This window comes from Macaca mulatta, chromosome 6 (assembly GCF_049350105.2).
Source record: "Macaca mulatta isolate MMU2019108-1 chromosome 6, T2T-MMU8v2.0, whole genome shotgun sequence".
Taxonomy (NCBI): domain Eukaryota; kingdom Metazoa; phylum Chordata; class Mammalia; order Primates; family Cercopithecidae; genus Macaca; species Macaca mulatta.
This window is the reverse complement of record NC_133411.1, coordinates 257,577-274,342: the sequence shown is the minus strand read 5'-3', so window position 1 is coordinate 274,342 and position 16,766 is coordinate 257,577.

Here is a 16,766-nt window from a genome sequence, read left to right as displayed (position 1 = left end):
TAAATGCATGAGGCTTTACAACTTGGCAGATGTGTAACTCACATGTCGTTGTACCAAACTGTTGAAGATATTTGTTTCACTTGAAGGTTGTTAGCATTTTATGTGCAAAGCAAATGCCAGTAGCATTTTGAAGGAGTATTTTGGAATTTTAAGCACAGTGGGATAGTGCTGGGTCTCTGGGATACTGGTGAGGTGGACGTGACCTCAAGCTCTTGTAGCTTGCAAGCAGGATTGCTAAATTGTCACAACTGCAGTGCTGGAAAGTCAAAGTGGATTTCTGTAAATGAGGTATTAGTGCAATAAGGAACAGGTGAGTGCCCGTGGAGGGCAGTTTCTGAGCCTCCCAGACACCCCAGGAGGAAGCGGGGGACGGGGGCAGTTACCCACCAGAACCTGGACGGTGAAGCTGGGTTTGCTGGTGGCCCTGCTTGGCAGGTCATTACATGCAATAAGAAACAGGTGAGTGCCCTTGAGAGCGGTTTCTCGGCCCCCTTCAGAACCGCAAGTGGAAGACGCTCCAAGGTTGGGGGGTGGGGGTTCGGTTAATCCACAGGAGCCTGGATGGTGGAGCTGGGTTTGCTGGTGGTCCTGCGTGGCAGGTCATTACATGCAATAAGGAACAGGTGACTGCCCTTGAGGGCGGTTTCTCGGCCTGCTTCGGAACTGCAAGTGGAAGACGCCCCAAAGTGAGGGGGGGGCTAGTGGTCGGTTATCCAGTGGGGCCGGATTTGCTGGTGGCCGCTGCGTGGCAGGTCACGGCGTGGAGCGATGGGAGGGGAGTGGAGTGGGAATAGAGGATGCACCCTCCACAGCTACTGCTGGGAGTTGGCTCTGGTAGCAGAAGGGGCATAGATAGAGGGATTCCCATCAGGGGCAACACGACTGGGGTCCCACGTGTGGTGGATGCCGAGGTGTGGCTATATGTAATCTCAGTCTTCACAGCCGTCCTGGTGAGTGGGTTCAGTTACCTTCCCATCTCACATTTGAGAAATCTCGGGGGCTCACATCACAGCTAGGTGGGTTGGAACTAATGTCTCAGGCAGGACGTTGGCCCCAGAGCCCAGATCTTACCCGCCCGCGCTCTTTTCAGTCCACCAAGCTTGTAGAGAGGGTTGTGTGGTGGTGGGTGGCGGCTGAGAAACCAACACAGTAGAAGGCGGGGAGGAACTAAACCAGGCAGGAGACACAGGCAGTGCTTGGGAGGTCTGCACGGGGTGTGGGTGTGGGAGACACCTCTGGGCCAGTGAACCCCGTTCTGTGCTCCTGGCTTGCCCAACCTTGGCCCTCAGCCACATGCTGCGTGCTTTAGGTGAAATCTCAGTCCCTCGTGTGGTTCGGGCACCTTTTCTCCCTGGCTTTGCCTCTCTTTAAATCACGGAGTCTCAGTGGGGATGGCAGGGTGGTTGGTGGTCCATGGAATTTGCCCTCCACCTCCTCATCCTTGTCCTGTCCTGTCTGGCCTGTTACCTGAATCTGTGTCTCTTCAGAGCCTGCAAATGAGTGGAGGCCACAGCAGCCTCTCGCTGACCGACCTCTCAAACTCTCTTATTCATCAGAATAGTGTTAAATGCTGATTCCTAGGCACCCCCATTAGACTCTACGCCTGCCTAGCATGGGTACTTTGGGGAAGGTACAGAGGGTTGCTGGGCTGTTCCAGGGGGTAATTTGCATTGTTGAATGTCTATTGTGTTCCTTCTAGCACTCTACTTTCCACGCACACGTGGCATTAAACCTGGAAGACCCCTGGGTGCTGTGCTGGTGAGGAAGCCCCGGCTGGACGAGGGGCTGCTGGGGCTCGGACTTGATTCCCGGGCTGGGGGCTGGGGGCTGCGGGCTTATTCTCTTCAGTGGGTCTGCTGATGGGATGCCCTGAGAAGTCCTGCTGTGCACTCAGGGGAAGGTGCAGAGACAGGCTCAGAAAAGACAGACCATGGATTTAAAAATTCCTACTGGAAAATCTTTTATGAGCAAAGTAATTTGCATCTAACTGAAGACAATCATTGCTTGAATAATTGGTTTGTTTACAAAGTTGGTCCTATGAACAGATTAAAGTTTTCTTTCATGCCTTATCTATAATGTGAATAGGAGCTATTACCGCAATTTAAATTAGCTTTAAATTTCGTATCAGATTGCAGTCCAGATTACAAACGGCTGCTTGATAATCTAATTGATAAAATGGAGGAATTTAGTGCTTGGAACTCGGAGTGAAGGGAACAGAATTGCTTTGGTTTCTCAAGAGCGTGTTGACTGAGTGGTGACCTGGGGTGAAGAGAAGTGGCTAGAGTCATTACACTCGAGGAGATGATCTGCCCCCGCATTTCTCAGCTGTCTTCTGGACGAAACAAAAGGGTGATAAATGGAAAAAATTCAGCACTGAGTTCGTGTATGCCCTGAGCTTCTCATCCGGTCATTAATGGGCTGTAGCTGTGAAGCCTCCATACAGGCACAAAGGAATTAGGCTAGAGTAAGGCGGCCGGCGACCTCTGGCATCTGGACCGTGTGCCATTTCCTAAAGCCCTTTTGGGTGAAATGACAGTCGCAATGTCGTTGTCCGGAGGAGTGTAATCTCACGTATGAGATGCAGATTTTAAACACCAAAGTCAGGAAGCTTGGTGGGAGTGGCTGTCTTCCAAGTGGTTTTCTGTGCTGCCATGGATGAGGCGTGGATGTGTCATCTGTAGGTGAGATCCACTGGTGAAGGGGATAAGCAAACCATGGAGGTGGGGGGGTGTGAAGCTGCATCTCTTCTGGCATCCCAAGGAAATACATTTTGTAAAACTTGTGAATTTGACCCTGACCCTAACCCTGAGTGTTGAAGTCTGGTGCAGTGTCTTGATCCCTCTTCTGCATTGAGAGTGAGTGACTGTAAATGACCGATTCCTCAGTGGTGAAAGTTCAAATGTAGCTTCCCTGAGGAAGCCAGACCTCCGTCACCCGTATCTCTATTGTAAACACTGCGGCCCCTACGCGGGTGGCTGCAAGTTTCCAGGCCTTCCTTGGAGAAGCAGCCGTGAGGTGCTTGATGATTTGATAATATCAGCCACCTTCTGTCTTCTGTCTAATCACGGTACAAATGATTCTCCTACAAGGAAATGGATCTGGTTTCTTCCCGATCATTGGAAGAAGCAGCCCGCCTAGGGACTCCACCGTCCTCTGCACTTTCACAGCGAAGCCTGTGTCTGTCTCCAAGGAGTGTCACGTGTGTCGTGGGAATTGCCTCCTTAATTCTTCCTGCTTTTGAGGGCTCCGGTAGCTCTGCCTGTTTCACCCGGGATGAGCAGCAGGTGGTCTCTGGCTGCTGTGGGACTAGGGCTTGGGGGTGCATCATCACATCCGGTGGCCTGTCCAGGTGGGCATCATTGTCTTTTGCCTGTTGCCTGAGGCAGCTGTGATGCCATGGGGGTCATGCTTGTCAGGGCCAACCCCGTTCTTCCCGTGTACACCTCTCCTGCTGGAGTGCCTTTCCTTATGATGACTTGTTGAATTAGCGTGGAGAATGCAGAGAGGCTCTGGGCCTCTCTCTCCCATTCTTACTCCCTGGAGCTGTGATGCCCGACAAGGGAGCCCATAGCCCAGAGGCTCCTTTAAGTTTAATTAGAATAAAGATTTGATTACATAGCTAAACACATTTGAAAAGAACTTCATAGATTAAATTCCAGATTCCACCCTTCAGGCCCAGTGGCCACGTTTCAGGGCTCAGCAGCTGTAGGTGGCTGTTATCTTTCTGTGTTGGCTAAGCAGATTGGGGCATTTCCAGTTCAGCAGGCAACTCTCTTGCATGGCTCTGCCTGTGGTGAGGGCACCTAGGCTGGAGAGCCTCGTGGGGATCCTTTAGGCCTCTGGCTGCAGCCAGGCTGCACGGTTCCTGTGCCTCGGGTCCTCTGCAGGCCCAGATGGATCCCACCACAGAGCCAGCACTGCTAGACTTGGGTACTGTGTGCAGACAGCAGAGGGTCACGTCCGGGCCTTGCAGGGGCTGGGGTGACTGGCCTCCTTGGCCAGGCTCCTGTCTCTGAGTCTTCAGGGGAAATGCATCCACCATCCACACTGTGCACCAGAGGAAAACTGCAGGCTTCTCTGGATGGTGAATTGAGATCATGCAGAGTGACTAGGTTTGGGCTCCTGACCAGCGTGGAACCTGATACCTTTAGGTGGAACCTGACATGCCTCCATGTGTACATGGCAAAGAGAATGCAGCATTGTCAGCTTGAATCCAGATGTGCTCCCGTTTTGAGGTGAAAGGTTCTGAGAGTATTGGCCATTGGTAATTGTGCTGCCGTGGAGGACTTTGAATGCACGCACTGGTTTGGGATAACTTTGATTTCCTGGTCCTGTATGTGGGCATCTCTGAATATCCTGGACTGGAGGAAGGCAGGGCAGATGGGAGGGTGACAAGAGGTGTCAGGTGTTTCCAGCTTTGGGGACTGATGCCATCAGATGGCCGAGATCAGGATGGTGGTGGCCAGGGACCAAAGCAGGGGTGCGTGGAAATGCCATGTTCCTCGGAGCATGGGGAGGACCTCTTGAACTCTATTCCTGGGCAGCAGTTCTTCCATTCTCAGGAATCTGTGCCATTGTAATTGAGTAGCAAATTCCGTAGTTGCTCTAATTACTTACTGTTAAGTCCCCATCCCAATTACCATAAATTAGCAACAGTGATAACAGTTTGCCTGGTCAAACCTTACCAAGAAAAACCAGTGGACCTAGTTTTAGTTGCCTCCAGTTCCCTCCAAATGAGATTCCTTAGCGGCTTGTGTCCCCACACTTGCTGCAGTTCCTCCTGGGCCTGGCAGGCACATTCCAGACATTCACATCTCCGCTCAGATGCAGGCGTGCACATTATTTATAGAAAATCGCACTGCGCTGTCATCGGCTTGAGCTGACGTTCTCTAGGTGGGAGGCGGAGGTTCAAAAGTTCTAATGGGATGAAATTAGATATACGAATTTTAAAAATTCACGTGTCATGAACTCTGTTCAGTGATTTTCTCTGAAATGAGAGACTATTTGCAGATGAGGCAGTCAGCCTGCAGCTCTCCTTAGATCTGTCCTAGACCTCGATGCCGTCCTTTGGCCTCTTCCTGGGTGTGGGGTGCTCTGCTTGAAGCAAAACCAAAGGAAAGAACGTCGTCTGCCTCACTGCTGCAGCCAGCTCAACGCGCACACCCACTGGGAGGGGGGTTTGATCACTTAACATTTTAAATGCATTTAACATTAAACCAGCAAGTCAGCCAGTGCTTTCTGTACGCAAGCTGCCTGGCTCATGGGAACCTGACACTTGACTTTTAGGAAGAGAGTACTTGCTTCTGTGGAGTGTCAATATTTGTCTCATTTCTTGAGACTCTGCTCAAAGTGATGAACGTGAGTAAATTAGGACCTTTTTTTGTAAATTGGGCCACAGAGCTCTCTAGGCACAGTCAGAGGAGTAAATGGCTGTGAAAGATGCCGCCTGATGTGAGCCATGGCCAGGCCCTTTGGAACCTGGGATCCCATCTCCAGCCTTTCAAAGGACACAGAGGAATATAAAATGCAGATGGGAGGGTTCATATTTTGGGCTTCTCTGTTCTTTTGAAATCAAAGTGCAAAGAAAAAGTTTTGCCTTGAGGTCTTAACCCATACTTGTTTTTCTCCAGAGGTTTTAAGATTTTCTTAACTGCTTTTTTCTTCCCCGATCCTTGGGGAACTTCTATCTTCATATCTTCTTAAAAGATATGGTTAAATTCAACACTGAAATTTAAAAACATGCTTTCATATTTTTCTTTAAACTGATATATCTGACATTGGTGAAGAACTAACTGGGAGTATTGGTTTATTTTTAATTTTTTGAGACAGTCTTGCTGTGTTGCCCAGGCTTGAATGCAGTAGTGTGATCTTGGCTCACTGCAGCCTCACCTCTTGGTTCACGCCATTCCCCTGCCTCAGCCTCCTGAGTAGCTGGGATTATAAGTGCCTGCCACCATGGCTGGTTCATTTTTGTATTAGTAGAGACGAGGTTTCAACATGTTGGCCAGAACTCCTGACCTCAGGTGATTCGCTCCCCTTGGTCTCTCAAAGTGCTGGGATTAGAGGCATGAGCCACCACACTCGGCCTGGGATATTCTTGATTGTAACTGTAATAGATTGCTTTAATAAAAAAGATATAGAACAACAACAACAACAACAAAACTGTCTGAAAAGTCCCGAAATTAAAGAGCTCACTTGGACAGGGATTTGGACACCAGTTGAATGGCCCAGCAAAAACCATAGTTACATGGGCCACTTGGCCTGTTAGATCCTTAGGGTACTTGAAATCGTGGGGATATTTGCATTTCTGCCTCTGGATATCGTGTTAGTATGAATTCGGCTAGTGTTTGAGGGCCAGGCTCAGATCCGGGAAAACAAGAGCCCCTGCCCTCACGGCACTTCTCTTCGTGTGTGTGTGTGTGTGTGTGTGTGTTAGGAAAATAGAAAGCATAAGATATTTTTTTCAATGAGCTGGGAAGATGGAAAAACAAGCTTAAGATGTTTACTTGTTCAGAAGAAGGGAAGTGCAAGGAATACTCAGCTTTGCTGCTGCTGAAGGAGGCCCCTGGCCGAGGCTGTTTGAGAGGTGGAGTTTCTCTGAGAAAGGTGGTAAGAGGCAAATAGGATGCCCCATCTGGTTTGCCAGAGATGGGGAAAGTTAGTATCCCCAAAACAACCTCAGCATTCTGGCAAAGGCTTTGGAAAACCAGCTACGGTGTGGGACCTTGTTAGCCACTGGGTAGCAGGAAAACATTGCTGGTCCTGAGGACTATACTGTTCTTCCACTGATATAAAGAACTACCTGAGGCTGGGTAATAAGGAAAAAAAGGTTTAATCGGCATACAGTTCTGTGGGTTGTACAGGCTTCTACATCTGGGGAAACTTACAATCAGGGTGGAAGGTGAAGGGGAGGCAGGTATGTCTTCATATGGCTGGAAGGGGAGACAGAGTGAAGGGGAAGGTGCCATGTACCTCCAAGCAACCAGATCTCAGGAGAACGATCATGAGGACAGCACTTGGGGGATTGTGCTAAACCATTAGAAACCACCCCCATGAGCCAATCACCTCCCACCAGGGCCCACCTCCAACACAGGGTTACAGTTCAGCATGAGATTTGGGTGGGGACACAGAGCCACACCATGTCGTGCTTCCCATTCTTCTGCACATGCTTTGCAAATGGTTCTGTCATTGGTTTTTGTTTCTGTTGATACATAATATATGTACATATTTTCAGAGTGCATGTGATATCTAGATTCATCCCTATATTGATGAAATCTGTGTACTTGGGATGTCTTTCACTTTAAATATTTTCTTTTCCTTATGCTGGTAATGTTCAAGTTATTCTCTCCTAGCTGTTTTGAAATACACAGTAGATGACCCACTGCCATCCCCCTGCTGATATATCAATAGTAGTTCTTGTGCTCCCATTAGGCTGTGTATTTGTGCCTGTTACTAGCCTCTGCCCATTCTGCTTATGAGTGGGCTCTGCTGGGCCCTGTTGACCACCTACTCTTGGTCTCCATGAGATCTGCTCTCAGCTCCTGCTTAAGAGTGAGAACATGCTCCGTTTCTTTGCTTGGCTGGTTTGTTTGACGTAATGTCCTCCAGCTCCATCCATACTGTCGCGGATGACAGGGCTCTCCGCTGTGTGGTGGAGTATTGCTCCTGTGTATGTTCAGGCCACGTTCCCTTCATCCCCTGTTGACGGGCACTCAGGTGATCCCGGACTTGGCTGCTGTGGATGGTGCTGCACTGAAGCTGAGAGCAGTCACTGGCTTTATACTCAGGGGACATGAGCCACTTTGATGTTCTCAAGCAGCCTATCCCCAAAGCCCTCCGTAAAATGCCGCATTCGTTTGTACCCACGGCTTCTTCCACTAGGATGAACAGCTGGGAAGGGGCTTTGAGTGAATGCTTGGGTTTCTGTCTTTAATTGGTACCCAGCTACACTGGCCAAGCAGGGGTCCCAGTGACCCTGGACACTACCTCACATAAGGTCCAAAGATGCAGTTAGGTTCTTTTTTTAACTTAAAAAAAAAATGCTTTTGACCTGGTTAAGCTATAGCATTATCAGTTAGAGTTTTTCTATATTGGAAACGTGTATATTTTATTTTCTAAGAAGGAAAGAAATCCTCTTAAATACTCTAACCACAGATTAAATCATGTCAAGGAAAGAGGTACTATTTTGGGGGAAAATTACCCCTTCATGTCAAAGATCAAGGAGATGACTTACATTGTTTAATTGAGTTAATTATGAAATCTTAAGTGGTTTTAAGAAGATGAGCTGTGGATGCTGCAAGACATGAGACTGATACTGATTTAATGTTAGTCAGCCCTGACAGAATGTGGCTAATATTTAAAGCTTGCTCCAGTATTGCTTGATAGATTGTAAGTTAATGTAAAGATCTGTTTGACGCTTTTATTTTACAAAATATTGAGAAAAAGTTTGACAGCCAAGGAACAGCCTTCAACCAATTTCTTCCTAATTTCTATCACCAGAAAATTTTGTCCTGTTAATTCCAGAATTTACTTTTGGAAAGTTCCCGTAAGGAGAGCAGAGGTATTGGTGGTTGAATGGTGACTTGAATTTAGGTGAAGATCGTTAAATATTTCATACTCATGTTTGTCTTGGTGGTTTTAGCAATTTTATATTAAACTTAGAACTGCGAGTCAAACCAAATGTGTTCTTTTGCTTTTGTGATACTCCTTTGTATGACTATACTGGTAAAGAATGATAAAATGTGTATAGGGTATTTTTTTCTGTGTAGATATTAGGATTTTTAGGGGAACAAATTAATCATTCTTCTAATATACACTGTGTTGTGTGTTGGGTCCTTTGTATATTAGTTGAATCACTCTAATGAGGACCACTTGAAAGTCTGTTTCTATAGCAGATCTTTTATATGTTGACTTGTGTTATGCAAAATCCTTCATCCTCTAAGAAGACTAAGCAATGGGTTGGAGGAGAGATTTAATCACCCATTAGGTCTATTCCGAATGCTCAGAATTGAATGCAAGTACTAATTATGTTTTTGAAGTGAGGTGTGTGTGTGGTGGACTCCTTTTTAGGTCATGGGAGGGAGGTAAAGCAAAGATGAGATTTGCTGATGAACATTTGTGCACATGCTAGTGGAGAAGTCATATGACTTGACTGCACCTGCGTACTCTGATTTTGGTTTCGTTAGTGTCCATAGCCACAAGCCTCAGCCGCCTCTGGGACCCACCCTGAGGGGCTGTGGTGAGGGTTATTACAGAGTTGTGTGTCTTAGCGAATGACACAAACGGCCTTGTGGGCCTACTTTGGCTTTGTTTGAACCTCTAGAATGTTAAACTAAGTTTCACATTTTGAGGATTATAAATTGTGATTCTTGTCTAAGAAGAGGTTTCTGTTGTCTCTGAAGACAGGAGCCGCAATACAGAGGGTCCCTGGCTCCCAGTGGTTACATTTGTGATTTTTTTTTTCAACCTTGTGATGGTGTGAACTAGTCACACTCAGTGCAGTGTTCGGCCCGAGATGGGCTGCCTCTGGATGAACCCGTTGTAAGTTGAAACTATGATGTCAAATGCACTTTCTATTTAGGATATTTTCAGCTTACGCTGGGTTTATTGGAACAGTTTCATCCCATGGTAAGTCAGGGAGCATATGTGCTCATAAAAGTAAAGAGGATCTCATAGATACCATGAGATATAATGTCTCTGATGTTGTAGAGATACGATGAAAACAATCAAGTGGGATTTGGAAGCCTTGGAGGGACTCACAAGGGCAGCTCCTGGAATGCAAACGTGAGCGCCACTGGCTTCTGGATGTGACATCTGTGCCTTCTGCTTAGCCCAGTGGGTTATTGGCTGCTCCTGAGGGCAGAGAGGTCCAATGTTCCTGTGTTTAGGTGTTTGAGCTGCCTTAAGAGGCTAGGTCAATTCTCACTGGTGTCTTCAGGGCTTTAGGTCCTCTGAACAAGCAAGAGGAAGGGCGACTTTGTAGAGCTTTGGAAATCTCAACGGACTTCAGGGCCATCCCCCTTGGCAGGAGAGAACCCCACTGGAGGCGAGCAGGGTGCCCTGCGTGCCTGTGCTGGACCCAGGCATGTACGGACGTTGTGAGGGCCACAGGACACAGATCGGTCTTGGTTCACAACTGGTGTCGATGGCCACGCAGCATTTCTGCCAGGTACATGAGTGCGGGGACTTGGGTTTTGGGGTGTGCGTCCTGGTTGCCTAGTTGCTTGGAAGACCCCTATTCAGACCCCAGCCTGAGTCACCGTGACAGGCCTCCCGCTTCACATGCCACACGGAAGCCCTGGCATCGGTCACTGACGCCCACCAGCTGTCAGATGTGCGTGTGTATCTTCCCTGGTCTCGTGATGGGTCTTGTTTTGAGGTTATAGTAAACGTTCTTTACGAGGGGTTTTGGATTTTTTATGTTGTTTGCAAGGAGGCAGCAGGGAGTGCTTGAGCAGTGAGATCCCCTTCCCAACCAATGCAATTTCAGATCACAGCAGGTAATTAGGGCAGCTGAGCTGTGGGATCACCTTTCCAACCAATGAGAATTCGGATCACAGCAGGTAATTACGGCAGAGGGGCGGGTGGCAGAACCCTGAACTGTGGCTGTTTCTGGTGTCTTGCCCCGCGGACAGAGCGTGCTGGGGCCTCCGTGGTCCTCTGTGGGGTGGGTGGAGCACATGAGCTGGGTGCTGCTGGGCTGTGGCTGGCTCCCCGGCCCGGGGTTTATGCAGGACTGGTTCTTAAGACAACTTGGAACCCAGAAAGCAGCACGAGGAGAACGAATTTGTGCGTTTCGGGATCCTTGGTGCTTCCCAGTCTCAGATGATGTGCAGGCTCTGAGGGGTCTCGCCAGGAAGACTTGCACAGTCGGCCCCCAGGGTGGAGTGGGGCTGCAGCAGGTCTTGCAGGAGCTGGAAGTGGGGGTGAGTGTCTCGCAAGCGGGACCTTTCAAATGGGCCCAGCAGGATGCATCCGTTGAAATGGTGCCACCTAAAGCAGGGCTGCGGCCAGCAGGGCCTGAAAGGCTACAGCGGGCTCTGTTTCTGCTCTCTCTTGAAAGAGTTTCTGCATGGTTTTCCTTGGTTTTTGTCTGTTTGGAGGACGCTTCCCCCTTTCTTGGGCTTACCTAGCCTTCTGAGCTTCCTTGTTGAGTATGACAAAGCCCTGAGAAGGCATTTTTATCGCATAATTATGTTATCCTGGTGGCTGGATAAATGACCTGCAAATGTGGGTGACTCAGTAGCTCTGAGTGTGTTCAATATGCAAGTCAGAGGTGGGAATGAAATGTTCAGGCAGGCATCAGAGGATCTGTTCTCTGCTTCACACTGGGGCCCTGGTTTGCTGACAGTCTTCACACTTGATCCAAAATGGGGATAATGAAGTCTCACGGATTCGGCTTCAGCTAAGAGCTGCCTCCAGTACAGTCTTGTGTGAGTAACAGTATATAGGTTTGGTGCAAAGGGCAGGCGTCAGTTGCTCTTATTTGTGGTGGTGCTTATGGTGGCTTTTCCGTAAGGAATGTGGACTTTATTAGCTTTGGCAAGGGAATCCTGAGTGATAAATTGGAAGAATGTTTCAGGAAATTCTGGAACCTGCAGTGAATCTGGAATCTGTATGAAATTGAGATTTGGATTCTCACAATTTCCTAATGCTACCCTGAAACCCAGCAGTGGACATAGTCGTAGAGCTTCTGTTGCGCTGCCCCAGTTCCACATTTTAAAAGGAACACGTTGCTTTCATCTAGAATGTTCTGAGCTCTGAGTGCTGCCGGCAGAGTGACCAGCTCTCTGCATCAGAGGGGAAGCCAGGGCTGCGTTCACGGTGTCGCGGCAGCCGGGAACTGACCCTGGACCTCAGGCACGTGTGATGCTGACCATTTTCTGTAAACTCCAAGGGTGTAGTGGTCTCCTTGGCGCTTTACAGTCTTCTGAAGCTTTTGATGTGTCTGCACTTTATAGATTTTTCAGAAGTAGACAGCTTTTTGCCATACCCTTGGGCTGAGTTTCGTCAGAGGCTGGTGTGTGGGAAGCACCACATCCACATTCTGACAGGGAAGACTCTGGTGCCCAACTGAGGTCAGAGTGGAAATTTGTTTTTCCTTCCCTCCAGTCTGGTCCAGCTGCTCCCTGCTTGGCTAGAAGAAAATCATGCTTATCCAAGTCGTAGGCAAACCCCCGAAGTCATACATTTGTCTTTTTTCTTTAATATGCCCCTTTAGTTTATATGGGACGATAGATAGAGAAGTGTCTTTTAGGGGAAAAATAATTTCTTTAATTACAAAGAACTTTTTGGATAAAAACTGCAATCAGGAGGCTATTTTGTAATAAGATCTAGTTAAATACTACAGTGGAAAGCTCCTTATATTTTATCTTAAACTTGGGCCTGGTGTGCATGGCCGCACGCTCGTACTCATGACGCCACGCTCAGCTGTGAACTACCGGCACAGTACATACTTTCTGGTTGCTTTTTTGAAAGTCTTATTGCTTGGCCTCTCCGACTCAAATGTTGAGTTACGTTGATTCTGTTCAGAATGTTCATCCCTCCGTCTAGGGTCCTGTCGTCCATCTCAGAGGAGGAGACCTGAGGATGAAATAGAGGCCAGAGGGCTGTGGGGCTGAGGGCGAGGGTGGAGCATGGGGCCGGAGGGGCATGGGGCCAAGGGTGGGGCAGCGGCCTGAGGGGTGCAGGGCTGAGGCCGGGGCAGTGGTAGGAGGGGTGTGGGGCTGTGAGCCAAGCTCCATGGTGGCCTCTATGAATTGGGAGACTCCAGGCAGGAATACAAGCTACTGACCCCTTGACTTCAGCCCTGGGACCCCTGACTTCCAGGGCTGAGAGGAGGTTTGCATTTGTGGTAATTTGTTGCAGCAGCAATAGGAAGTTAATGCATTGTATCTGTTCTTCACCTCCAAACCTTTGAAAAGTAACCCTGTTGTATCGGCCTTTTGTGTGCCCTAAATTCTAATGAGATGGTTTGTAGGAAATAATGGACACAAACGATGACAGAACAAAAAGTTGGACAGAAGCAGTGTCTTCTGTGGTTCTGTAGTTTGGGTCTATGAAGTTAGATTTCGGTCAAAGAGTGTGTGGTCTTGTTCAGCGTGTACCTGGAGTACTTGTTCAGAGCTCCTGGGGGAGTGGTCTTTAACACTGTTAGGATTAAAACTCAAAGCACATTAGGGCCAGATTTCCTGAGTCAGTGTTAGGAGACCTTTGAATAAGAGTTGGCGTGTAGAATCTGCCCACTTTACTAGTATGAAGCAGCAAAGTCTTTTTTTTTTTTTTTTTTTTTTTTTTGAAATGGAGTCTCGTTCTGTCTCCCAGACTGGAGTACAGTGGCGCGGCCTAGGCTCACTACAACCTCCACTGCCTGTGCTCAAGTGAGTCTCCTGCTTCAGCCTCCAAATTGCATGATTTATTTTCCTGTTTTATATACTTAGTATGTGAAAGCTCTGCAAACTTTATTAATACAAATGACATGCCAAAACTTATGAGAATCCAGCATTTTCCCATGCAAATTAGTAGTGATGTGGAATTCCTGGGCTGGTTTGGTTTTGTAAGACATGGGATGGATTCTTTGCCTAATTTCTGTGGAACTAACAATTGTTAATCACCCAGCACTCTTACCTCCCCCAACAGCTCAGGTGAGGGGGTTGTTACCCCCACTGTCGTCATGAGAGGCAGGAGACTGAGGCTTAGATGAGCAGGTGACACATTACTGTCCAGCTCCACCCACCCTGTAGTTTCCTGCCATGGCTCAGCTATCTTCCTGCAAGAAAGGAGAGACACCCTGGTGCTGGGTAGAATTCCTTGTGAACCCCTTTGCATCCTCCAGGGAGTTCTTGTTACGGTGGTGGCCCATGTGGGGAGGCCTCTGGCCCACTGAGAAAGTGACTCAAGTTGTAACATTACTGTCTCTCTGTCGGGCTGCTGTCGATTGGGTGATTTGTAAAGAGACATTTATTGCTCACAGCTCTGGAAGCTGGAAAGTCCAAGGTCAAGGCACCTGCACATCTGGTGTCCCAGGGCCTGTGGCTTACAGACGGCAGCATCTCACCGGGTCTTGCGTGGCAGCAGGCGTCTCGTCGGGACTCACATGGTGGAGGAACAGGAGGGCTCCTCCAGGCCTCCCAACAAGGACACCAACCCCAGTCCTGAGAGCAGGACCTCCCAAAGACCCCACCTCTTAATGTATCCCTTCGGAGATGGTTTCAGCATGAGGTTTTGGGGACATTCAGGCCAAAGCCATTGCTCTGCTGTGGTGTTAGGGCTGCATGGCGTCATTACTGCAGCAGAGCCACAGCCTTCTCATCTGCATTTGCTGCAGGAGGAAGACGCAGGTGCCTGTGCAAGTTGGGGTTCAGTGCAAGAAGTCGAGACCCTCTAGGAATCTTAGCAGGAGGAACTTAAGGCTTTGAGAACTGATACCTTAGGACTGTAGTTTTCTTCAGACTGTAAAAACCTTGGTGTGTGATAATACTGAACATTGCCTGAGCCCTGTGATCCTGTAAAACAGTGGTGGTTAAGACATTCCCCCTCCCCACAACGGCGCCCCCACTTTTACTGCAAGAAGCCCCTTCCCATGTGGCTTAGGCTGCCTGGGGATGACCATTTACCGAGGACAAGGCCAGACACAGGCCTTCAAACCCCCCTTCTCAGCCTTATAAGTGATTAGCTAAACTGCCTGTTCCCACTAATCTATCACCTCCCACCTTGAAATGGTTCTTCGTGGTGCAGTTGTGCCTAGGCGGGTGGACTTGTCTTTGACTGTTGCCTTCCACAGAGGACGGTTAGGGTGGGCAGGAAAGAATTCTCTGCTACAGGTCTGCATTCCAGGCTGTTTCCAGAAGTGGGAATTCTGGTGCCCTGGAGTGTGGGAATGGATTTCTAGTGTCCCAGCTTCGGGTGGAGTTGAAATTGAGTGAGGCAACCCACCACAGTCATCTGGAGCCAGGAACTAGAGCCATTTTTAAAGTGGCAGTTTCTCCATAAGATTACCCAAAAAATGCGCTCAGCACGTTTCTTTCTTTCTCATATGCATTTGGCCATCTAAAATGGGAATGGTTTTTTGAAGCATGGATGTAGTTTTAAATTTTGAGTATTGTAAACCTTAATGTAGCTTCTTAAAATGTTTGCCTGAGTATCTGGAGATTTACTAAACCTTTGGAGTGGTAATAATGAGTTGATCTATACGACTTTACTTTCATTGCATCATAGAAAGCACTCTAATTAAAACCTCTGCAGTTGGGCCAGCAGGCGATTGGCCAAAATAAATTCTGCTTTTTGGGTTTCTTTAAACAAACAAGGGAGTAGAGTGTAGGCTGAAGTGGCAAATTCATTTCAGAGCACGCCGGAGCCCTCAGTGATTGAGCAGCCTTCTCAGGTGAACATGTATCGAGCCGTGAGTCTTGGCAAGCCTGGCTACTGATGTGTGCACGTGACACCACAGAGCCACACCTAGGAAGATGTGGTTTCTGTAACAAGCTTTGGAAAACCGAAGTTCAACTTAATTATCCAACTTTGTTACAGAAAAAGCTTAGACCAGATGGCCAAAGACCTGATTGTTTCATGGTTGAGACATGGTTATAAAATTGCCCTTACTTGGTGCCAATCAGTGTTGGTCCACAGTGATACTCCTCCAACGTCACTGAATAGTTTGGAGACTGATATGAGACTGTGAAAATCTCCTTAAGGTGAAAAGGGCTCTGGGGCACCCGGGAATATCCGCACACCCGTGGCCATTCCCCTATAAGGTGGAAAGGACGGCTGGGTCACGCGGGAGCATCCGCACACCCGTGGCCGTCCTCTTTAAGATGGAAAGGGCTGGCCGGGCGCGGTAGCTCAAGCCTGTAATCCCAGCACTTTGGGAGGCCGAGACGGGCGGATCACGAGGTCAGGAGATCGAGACCATCCTGGTTAACATGGTGAAACCCCGTCTCTACTAAAAAAAAAAAAAAAAAAAAAAAAAAAAATACAAAAAACTAGCCGGGCGAGGAGGCGGACGCCTGTAGTCCCAGCTACTCGGGAGGCTGAGGCAGGAGAATGGCGTGAACCCGAGAGGAGGAGCTTGCAGTGAGCTGAGATCCGGCCACTGCACTCCAGCCTGGGTGACAGCGCGAGACTCCGTCTCAAAAAAAAAAAAAAAAAAAAAAAGATGGAAAGGGCTGCTGGGGTGCCCCGCAATATCTGCACACCCTCAGCCATTGTGGTTGTCCCCCTTTCTGCTCAGTCACCTCTGTGTTCCCGCATTCAGGCTTTAGGACACTCATGAACAGCTCGTCCCCTGGGCTGGTGAGGAAGGAGTGGGAGGTTGTTCTGAGGTTCTGTCACTGTCTGCCCTGTCATGAGCGGGGCAAGGCAGTGGCAGTGACCCTGGAGGAGTCTGGTCAGTGAGGGCTCTGGCAGGAAGTGCTGAGGCTTGAGGTGGCTCTGCCAGTCGTAACCCAATGTCTTCCCTCTTATTTCCACGATTCCTTCTAGTTCTGCACATTGCACTGCAGAGTCTCTGTGTGTCTATAAATACACATGAGTTACGATACAGGTGTCTCTTTCCCCTCTGTCTGGGGCTGGGCCCAGGGAGTGAAGTGCAAGACCCCCTTACTGCTGGATGCCCACCAGCACGAGGCACTGCCTGCCCTGCTAATGAATGCCTACAGCAAGTCCTGGAAGCCTCCTTCTGAGCACCTGGCCTGTTAACGGTGTATAGTCCCACCCTGAGCAGAGACTGGGGGGGCGGCGGCAGCACTGCCCCCATGGTGCATCCTTGG